At 39.3% G+C, this 8,616-nt stretch overlaps 1 non-coding gene across 1 annotated transcript; it reads right to left on the bottom strand.

Annotated features, from left to right (window-relative positions):
- Positions 1 to 6,476: 6,476 nt before the first annotated feature.
- LOC141634663 (small nucleolar RNA R71) lies at positions 6,477 to 6,583 on the bottom strand. The gene has a single exon (XR_012539388.1). It is a non-coding gene; the product is annotated as a small nucleolar RNA R71 (small nucleolar RNA).
- Positions 6,584 to 8,616: the final 2,033 nt, after the last annotated feature.

Here is an 8,616-nt window from a genome sequence, read left to right as displayed (position 1 = left end):
TTTTGCACCTGTAGTCATGCTACGTTCCATTCGGATAATCTTAGCGATTGCCGCATTTCATGACTATGAAATTTGCCAAATGGATGTGAAAACTGCCTTCTTAAACGGTTATTTGGAGGAAGAGTTGTACATGGTAAAACCCGAAGGTTTCATAGATCATGAACATCCTAAGAAAGTATGCAAGCTTAAGCGCTCCATTTATGGACTTAAGCAAGCTTCTCGGAGTTGGAATCATCGTTTTGACCAGGTGATAAAAGAGTATGGTTTCACTCGATCGGTTGAGGAACCATGCTTATATATCAAGTCGAGTGGGAGCAAGATTGTATTCTTGATATTGTATGTCGATGACATACTCTTGATTGAGAATGACATTCCTCTCCTATCTTCGGTTAAAGAAAGGTTGAAGAACCATTTCCAGATGAAAGATATGGGTGAGGCATAACACATTTTGGGAATCCGTATCTACCGAGATAGATCACGACGGACGTTATCCCTTAGTCAGGAGTCTTATTTGGATAAGATTCTTGAGAAGTTCAGCATGACCAACTCCAAGAAGGGGAACCTTCCAATGACGTCCGGGATGCAGTTGAGCAAGTCTCAGTCACCCACGACGCCTGAAAGGATTGAGCGCATGAGTTGTGTTCCTTATGGATCTGTAATAGGATCAATCATGTATGCCATGATATGCACACGTCCAGACGTGGCATATGCATTGAGTATGACGAGTCGGTACCAAAAGAATTCCGGTGAATCACACTGGATAGCTGTTAAAAATATCATCAAGTACCTACGGAGGACAAAGGATAGGGTATTGACTTATGGAGGCGATACTAAGCGATGCGCAATCGGTTACGCATATGCTAGCTTCTAAACGGATCGAGATGATTCAAAATCTCAGTCCGGGTTCGTCTTCCCTCTTAATGGTGCTGCGGTCAGCTGGAAGAGTTCCAAACAGAGTGTTGTAGCAGATTCTACCACTGAATCCGAGTACTATGCCGCTTCGGAAGCAGCTAAGGAAGCGATATGGATGCGTCAATTCTTACAAGGACTTACGATAGTTCCTAGTTCGAATGACCCGATCACCATCTATTGTGACAATAGAGGTGCCATCTTCCAGGCTAAGGAGCCAAAGTTTAGTAACAAATCTAGACATGTACATCGGAAATCTCACCTGATCCGTGATTACGTGGAGCAAGAAGAGATAATGATTGACAAGATAGCTTCGGATGATAACATCGCGAACCCTCTCACTAAACCGTTGAATTTTGATATGCATGAAGGGCACGTTATTTCCATGGGAATTAAACGTGTTCCTGAGTTGTAGTAGTTGATTATGGATTTGATACATTATCTTTTTCATATACTATTTATAACTTCATCGTTTTTATAATATTTTGTTTTTCATGTGGATTGTACTGACAACATTGAACGCCACAAAGTGAACTGAATTACATTATATTTTGTTTGGTCCGTAATCACCTTAATGAGCTGATAACTCTGGCTATTATATTGTGCAGTTGATTGATGGTGGGTTCAACGAGCCATAAGTCAAACGGTTGACTGATCGATCACAGATGCGAGATAATAACGATACCTCGTAGGAAAAATTTTTGTGACAACGTAATGGGGTCTTAAATGTTTAAAAACATTCGGTGCCAGGTCGTGGATAGGACATCCATTGTGTTCCTATAGTCGATTCTTTTGACTATCTACTGTCTCTTGAGATTAAGGCAGTTTTTGGGTGACTTTGGTTTCTTTCTCACGGTCTGCCGTAACTGGAGGCTAAGTAGATTTTTTATGGGTCATTTCATACTGTCCTTACATCTGCAGGATTCGAGTTGAGGAAAATATCCAACCTTTATCAGGTATAGTTATTTCTCAGGGCCACTCGAGGATTCGTAACTGAAATGCATGGCCATGCTCGAATGATGATTCGTTTATCAGTTAAGTTACTCTCTAGTCAGGGAAACCACTCTTGATACAGATCACTTGTAAAATACGACCTTTGTGAATACGGATTTTGCAAATTGTTTTACATTGAGTGGGAGAAATTTTAGGATATGAGAATCGGTTATCGCACATACACTTGTGAGGACAAGTGGGAGTTTGTTGGAGCTTGTGAGGACAAGTGTGATAACATTATTAAATCTCTTATAGGTTCACAAGGGTATACTTCGTATTTTATCAGTTGATTAACGATTACCTAATAACGGTTGGCTTGCTAGAAAGTTTGACGTTATTATCATACAGATGGCGGTGATCAACTGGTGCCTAAAAGTCACACCTAAAGGATGTGTTTGAGAGATGTTGTTATGGAAATATAATCACATTGATGCCTTATATGACTAAACAGTTAGTCAATGTATTAATGAGACAATTATTTAATGTCGATTAAATAATATTAGTTGAGACGAATTAACTGTCAATTCGTAAATTAAATATAATAAGTTATATTTATTTAATGTATATAATGTGAGCTTGGACGAATTAATATGTTAATTGGTAATTAAATGTAATCGGTTATATTTAATCAGCAAATGATAATTATACGATATTGTCATAATAAATTATTATTGACCCGTATTAATAAATCAACCGTAAGTTGTTGTGTGTAGACTTGTTAATGCGGAATAATATCAATGACAATTTATATTTAATACATTTTTATACATTTTGCATACTACCAAAATAAGAAGATTTAATCTCCTTATTTTGGGTAAGTAGAAAAATCAAAAAAGAGAAATTAATCTCTCTAATTTCGGTTAATATGGGCCAAAAATTAAAAAAGAAAAATATCTACCCTAATCACTTGTGTTACACGGTTTAAAGGAGATCAAGGGGATAATTTTTCTAACCTATTCTTGCCTCTCATCTCAACACAAAAAAAAAACCGAAATACCTAATTAATTTTACAGAAAATTTGGGGATCGATTCTAGCAAGAAGCAAGGGCATATCTCATATCGTCTTGGGTGCAACTGATAGGTGAATATCATTGCGATATTGTACTTAGGCCGATTTTGCTAGGACCGAAGGCTGTTTCTTCATTCTCTACTTTTGTTTATGTAATTTTATTTTATGACATGTATTCATCATGATAAAGTTGTTATAATCCTTAAAGTTAAAGGGATGCATACAGATAAATCCCACACGTGGCTACACCAGATGAAAGCAGTCCCCTCAACATATCACCAGTGCATAAAGTTCCCCACACCATGGGGAGTAGAGACAATAAGAGGAGATCAGGAGGAAGCTAGAGGCTGCTATAAGAAGGCACTCAAGTGTACTGCCAACCCTCCCGCATAACAATTACAGAAACGGCCTGTCCAGGACGAATACATCGAGCCCCCAGCAGAAGAGCTAGATCAAATTAACCTGGACAAGCTGCACCCAGAGAAAACTGTGCTAATTGGAGCTGGATGCACAGGAAGCTTGAGGCAAAAGTTAATTAAATTTCTACAGGATAACATGGACTGTTTTGCATGGTCACACGATGACATGATTGGAATAGATCCGTCCATCATAACGCACAAGCTTAGTGTGGACCCAAAAGTGTAAACCCATCCAGCAGAGAAGAAGAAAGTTTGCAGCAGAAAGGAACAAGGTGATCAACCAAGAGGTAGATAGTCTGCTGGCAGCAAAGAAAATAAGAGAAGTAAAATATCCAGAATGGCTGCCTTATGTGGTGGTGGTACCTAAGAAAAATGGAAAGTGGAGAGTATGTGAGGACTTCACCGACCTCAACAAGGCATGCCCTAAAGATCCCTTCCCACTGCCTCATATTGATGCAATGGTAGACGCGACAGCTGGACATGAGATGCTGATATTCCTGGACGCATGGAGTGGATACAATCAGATCAAGATGGATCCTGCAGATCAAGAGAAGACAGCATTCATGTCTGAGAGAGGAATATATTGCTACAACGTTATGCCATTCGGCCTGAAGAACGACGGCTCTACGTACTAAAGGCTAGTTAACCTGATGTGACCATAATTAGAGCATATTTAGTCCCCAAATTATCCTTGTTCCCATGCTTTTTAGTGCATATTTGGGTCATTTATTGTCTTTAGTTCTTTGTTTTGCATATTCTTTGAGGTTTTGTGTCCTTGGTAGGAAAGGAGTGCAAACCTTGCATTTTCATGGCAAAATGAGGCTAAATTGATGGAGTTCAATGGCCAAGCATCAAGGAGAGACAATATTAGAAGGCCTTTGTACATACTATATTAGATGGGCAATGATGAGAAAAGATCCTTGCATCCCCGAGGAAATGCTCAAGGATTATATGAAGAAAAAGGAAGAAAAGAAGAAGGAATGAAACTGCCTGACAATCCGTGCGGATTGCCCTGAAGACGCCCGTCCCTCACCACAATCCGTGCGTCTTCCTGAGCAAGACGCCCGGGCAAAACCACCTAAAGACGCCCGTCTTCACCCTCTGGACGCCCGTCCAGAAAGCTCCCAAATCCGCCCGTCCCGCGCCAAAGACGCCCGGATTCCCAGACAGTCCATTTCGTCTTCTACAAAGCTTTAAGGAAGGATGCACATCTTTTTCTAAGACCGGCGAAAAAGAGACCGGAGTCTCCCTAGAGACCAGCGATTCCTCAAGGACTTAATCGTCATTTAAGCCCTTAGTAAACCCTAATTTATGTACCTAATCCCCACTATAAATACCCCATTAGTCTAATTAGAAGAGCATGTTCTTCCTAGCAATATTTAGTATAGTTAATATCAATCAAATCTCTCTTTAATCTTGTAATCAACATTTAATCAAGTTTTAATACAAGTTTTATTTCCTTAATCTTTGTCTTGTTCATCCTTTATTTTGGGTAATTGAAGATTATTTGGGTTATTATTGGGAGATTGACAACCTTCCAATCAAGCATCAAGTACTTCTTTTATTCTTTGCTTTATTATTGGAATCATTAGTAGGTATAATTCTCTTAATCCCTTTTTAATTATTGTTAATCACTTTCATTTATTCATCATCTTTTACTTTGTTGGTATGATTGACAACCTTGCTAGCATGTTCAACATGATAACGAGTGAGTAGTTTCCTTAGCTAGGGTTAATGGGTAATTAGGGGAAACCAACATGGGGAATGATTCATGCTTAAATTAATATTCTTTCATAGTTTATTTGTTTGCTTGTTGTGATATCAACTTATGCACATGTTATGTTTGATGAAATGCGAGCCTATGAATCCTTGCATTTTTACCCATCACCTATCTTTTCAATGAGACTTGTAAGACATAAACCAACTCGAGTCTCATTAGACCATGCATATTGTTGAGTAGGGAAGATTAAGTCGACTTGTAGGTGTTGTACAATCTAATCGATTCGGCTCCGGGACCCAAACTTTCCTAGGATTGTAAGATATAAACAAACTCAATCCATCAAAACAATAATTGCTTGCTTATAACTTGAGAATATGTTTGTATGATCAATTCCCATGAATCCCCTATGACCCCATGACACCCTAGTGCCTTTTATCAATTGTTTACATCCCTTTTAATTCATCTTGCTTGTTTACTTTCATTGCTTTTTAGTTTAGTGATCTTCTACTTCAAACCCCAATTGTGACATCCTTAGACACCGCTAGTGGCAATAGAAATCTCATCTCAATTCACGTCCCTTGGGATCCGACCTTTACTTGCCTCTTTACTAATTGTAGAGTTGTTGGTGAAGTTATAAATTGTGTTTTGGTCTAGGTGCTCCTAACGACAAGTACTGAAAACTAAACCCCACGAGGGATCACGACCAAAAAATGGCGCCGTTGTCGGGGACGGTGTTAACTTGATTTAGATTTTCTTTCATTGTTATTAGTTGTGTCTTTCTTTGCCTTGGGGAAGTAAAACTCCTCAAGGTTTGTTCTAATTATTTTTGAGTTGTTTGATATTTTGCATGTCTAGAAGATCACAAGGTAACTTGTTACCCTTTGATCACGAAATTAAAAGGACTTTGACAACCAATAGAAGACTTGCTAGGAGAACTTTGAGAGGTATTGGTGAGGTTGTAGATATTCAACCAAATACTATTGCGTTTATCAGCCCTTTTGCAAGAGAAGGTGAGGAGAACCCAACACAAAATCCAACACAAAATCAACCCACAATGCCTAAGTTTTCATCACATTCTGTACCCACCGAGGAGAACCTACCCAATGGTACTCCCACACCACAACACTTAACCGGAAATTTTATTGCCAAATCCGCATTTATCCAATTAGTCGAAAGAAGCCAATTTGGGGGGATGCCTAGTGAAGACCCTCACTCTCATATGGAGACCTTTTGTGACTATTGTGATGCGATTTCTCAAACCGGTGTAACTCAAGACCAAATTCGATGGGCCTTATTTCCTTTTTCTCTAATCGGCACTGCGAAACAATGGTTGAAAGGCCTTGATAAGGCTACTCTCGGAATTGATTCTTGGAAAAAGTTGGCTCTAGCTTTCTATAAAAAGTTCTATCCACCGAAAAAGACTAACATGCTAAGAGCTCAAATAACGGGCTTTAAGCAAAGAGATGAAGAATCCTTGTATGAAGCTTGGGAGCTATTCAAAGGAATTTGTCGCTCATGTCCTCATCATGGACTTAGCAAGTGGTTCTTGGTACAACAATTTTGGAACGGTCTATATGAAGATTCAAGGAACATTCTCAACATGGGATCAAATGGAATGTTCACCGAAGTTGATGACAATCAAACTTGGAAAAAAATTGAGGAAATGGCGGTCCATAACTCAAAATATAGTAGACCTCGCAAGGCTACTAGCGGAGGAAATCATGAAGTGGACTTCATTACTCAATTGGGTGCTCAACTTAGTGCTCACATTGATACAATTAATTTGAAGTTTGAAAAAGCTATGACTAGACTTGAAGAAGCCTCAAAATCACCAAAGCATCATGTTAATGCCATGACGGCATCTTCATCAATCCCAAGTGGGATATCTGAGAATTGTGGAACTTTGGGACATGACCAAAGTGAATGTAGGGGAACAAATGAACAAGTGAATGCTTTCCAAGCATACAAGAGTGGTACCCCTTATTCAAACTATTACAATGAAAACACCAAATTCCATCCAAATCTCTCATACAAAAGCCAAAATGTTCAAAACCCTCAACCAACATACACCCCACCTCCCATGAGAAACAAAAATCAAAGACCCTTTTACAACCAAAACCAAGGTTACCAAAATCAAACTCCATACAATCAACAAAATGACCAAGGTTTTGATGTTCAAAAAGCGGTCCTCCAAATGCAAAAGAATCAACATGAGTTTTTCACTCAAATGCAAAAAGATAGTCAAGCAAAGGAAATCACCATCAACAACATCCTAGCTCACACCAAAATGTTGGAAACCCAATTGACTCAACTAGCATCTTCAAACTCACAAAGACAAAAGGGGCAATTACCACCTCAAAGTAATCCCCCAAGACATGAAACGGTTAGTGTCATTCACTTGAGGGGTGGTACAAGGTATGAAGCACCAAAGAAGCAAGTTGAGGATGAAGTTGTGGAAACTAGTGATAAAGAAGAAATTGTGCAAAACTCCAAAGATGGAGAACCATCAAAAGAAGAAATTTTAAAGAAAAATGAAGACAAGGCCAAGGAGAAGGAGCCCATTATGATTAGACTTCCTTTTCCAAGTCGTCAAGCCAAGCCCAAATTTGATGACCAACTTGGAAAATTTATGGAAATTGTGAAGAATTTGGAAGTCTCGATTCCTTTCACGAAATTAATCAATCACGTGCCGGCCTATGCGAAATACATGAAAGACATCCTCACAAAGAAGAAGTTGATCTGGAAGCTTGAGACTATCGCCTTCACTAAGATGAGTAGTGCAATACTTAAAGGGAGTTAACCTCCAAAACTCAAAGATCCGGGAAGCTTCTCAATACCGTGTACCATTGGCGACACCACGATCAACAAAGCCTTATGTGATCTAGGGGCTAGTGTGAGTGTTATGCCGTACTCGGTGAGTAAAAGGTTAGGGATGGGAGAGCTTAAATGCACCAATATCACACTCCAAATGGCCGATAGATCGACGAAGACACCATTAGGGATATGGGAAGATGTTCCCGTAAGAGTTGGGAAATTTTTCATCCCGGTGGACTTTGTCATTGTTGACATGGAAGAAGATTCCAACATTCCAATCATTCTAGGAAGACCTTTCTTATACACCGTGGGTGCGGTGATTGATGTGAAGAATGGAGAGCTCACTCTAGAAGTGGGAGATGAGAACATAACTTTCAATCTTGACAAGACCATGAGAGCTCCCCGTTTGCATGAACCATGTTTTATGATTGATCATTATAGCCGGAAGGATGATAGGAAGAAGTCGGAATTCCAATGGAAGAGGAAAATTGATGATGCTCCATTCAAAGAGCAAGTGAATTGTAACAAAGAGAGCTTGAAAAGCTCACCAAAGTCAAGCAATGAAGAGGATGGCCTCATTGGCCAAGATATGAAAGTGGGAGAGTTGTCTCTATCAACTCAAGAGATCTTTAGTGATCAAGTAGATGAAGTTTGTGGTCTTTGGGACGATGAGTTTGAAGGGATTTTCAATCCCTATATTGGTAATGCTATCGATAAAGACCAACATGAAGGACAACAAGGGCAAAGGTCTA

The sequence above is a fragment of the Silene latifolia genome, chromosome Y (genome assembly GCF_048544455.1).
Source record: "Silene latifolia isolate original U9 population chromosome Y, ASM4854445v1, whole genome shotgun sequence".
NCBI classification, from domain to species: Eukaryota; Viridiplantae; Streptophyta; class Magnoliopsida; order Caryophyllales; family Caryophyllaceae; genus Silene; species Silene latifolia.
This window is presented reverse-complemented; position numbering and strand designations above follow the sequence as displayed.